Raw genomic sequence first — 1496 nt, forward strand, 5'->3', positions numbered from 1 at the left:
GAAAGTGTAACAAAATGTATCTGAAATTGCAACGCAATGATGAGGCATTCGGAATTTCGTTTCAATCTCCCAACAATGTGCTTGAATGTGGGCGACATGATTGCGCCTATATGTAAACAAGGTAACTCAGACACCTCTGGAGGTCATCCTGAACCCAGGCTTGTTCCTTTCGTTTCAGTTAAATGTTTCCACCACATGGATGAAAACTTTAACTTGAGCCCCATTTTAACCCCTTCAAACTTTCGTTCTTAAAAATGTGGTTGGACAACTTACTCAAACCCGTTTTATGAAGCGCTCTGGACGAGAGCAATTGCTTGACAAGGAGTCTTATTAGGGGTTTCTACTCTAAATTTGGACGAGCCGTCAACAATTCAAATTTGCACCATAGTTTTCCTAAGTAGCTTGACTACAAATGAAACATTTTTTCCACCAGCGACAGCTGAGACGAAAACATGCGATTGCAGCGCCCTTGATCGATCTATATATGAAGTTATCTATGGCTGGGACGAGCCCAGCAGACCAGATGACTTGAGTCATTTACTGCTCAAGTCAATCAAAAAGACTCATAATGCGAAATTTAAACTGAAGAATGAGTAATTTTCTCACCAATCCGGAGTTGAGTCTTTTAGAAAGGACTTGGACTCGAGTCTGGACTCGCCCCAACACTAGCCCGACTTCCATCCTCAAACCGGATTCAATCTTGGTTTTCCATCCTAGTGTAAAGCCGCCCTAAGAAGTGCTAGAGGTGGAGGAGTAAGAGCCGCCCGCTCCTTCCGTCCTTGGCTCCTCTGACGCCACTGTCGCATCTTACTCTTGCCCACAGATCTCTTGCCTCCCTAGGTTGATACAGAGCAGGCACGAGGCCATGAATCTGGTTGACTGCATGTTTCAGGGTGGCCCAAGGTACCACGTTGCTCTCCAATTCGACAATTTTCAGACCCAGGGAGTAGCAACCCGAGAGAAAGACGCAATTTTCCGTCATGTAAGATGAAAATGTCCGGTATTTTTTGGCCCAAAAGAAGCAAAAAATACTTGTCATACCACAATTGGTTGAAAATTGCCAAGCTTAGAGTTTAGAGAGAAAAGTATGAGAAAACGTGTAGGCTGCATTTCAAGACAGTTAAGAAATGTCTTTGTCAAGTCATGAACCACTGGAGTATGGACGGGGGTGGTAAGGTTGAAAATTAGCAGCTCCAATTCGAGTCAATGAATTAAATTCTTCTTCAAATAAGGCTGGCCCCAGATCCCTGCGATTGCGTATTTCAAATGTCAGCTCAATCAAACGACTGAGTCAAAAGTTATGCTCTCTCAAAGTGCAGTACATAACAGAGCACAGAATGAATGACTTAGCCCTCTTCAGGTAATCAATTACCACAAGAGGGCTAGTTCGTTCATTCATTGAAGAGCTTTGTAGTGCCTTTTGAGACTGCATAACTTTTGATCCAGTCGCTCGATCAAGCTGAAAATTGAAATGAGTAATTGTTGTAGCCTGGGAT

The 1496-nt window shown here is 43.4% G+C and overlaps 1 protein-coding gene across 1 annotated transcript in view; it reads right to left on the bottom strand.

The window, feature by feature from the left end:
- Nucleotides 1-1496, bottom strand: part of LOC131881694 (glycoprotein-N-acetylgalactosamine 3-beta-galactosyltransferase 1-like) — an 89973-nt gene that overhangs the window by 63235 nt on the left and 25242 nt on the right. The window lies entirely within an intron of this gene.

Source organism: Tigriopus californicus, chromosome 6 (assembly GCF_007210705.1).
Source record: "Tigriopus californicus strain San Diego chromosome 6, Tcal_SD_v2.1, whole genome shotgun sequence".
NCBI lineage: Eukaryota > Metazoa > Arthropoda > Copepoda > Harpacticoida > Harpacticidae > Tigriopus > Tigriopus californicus.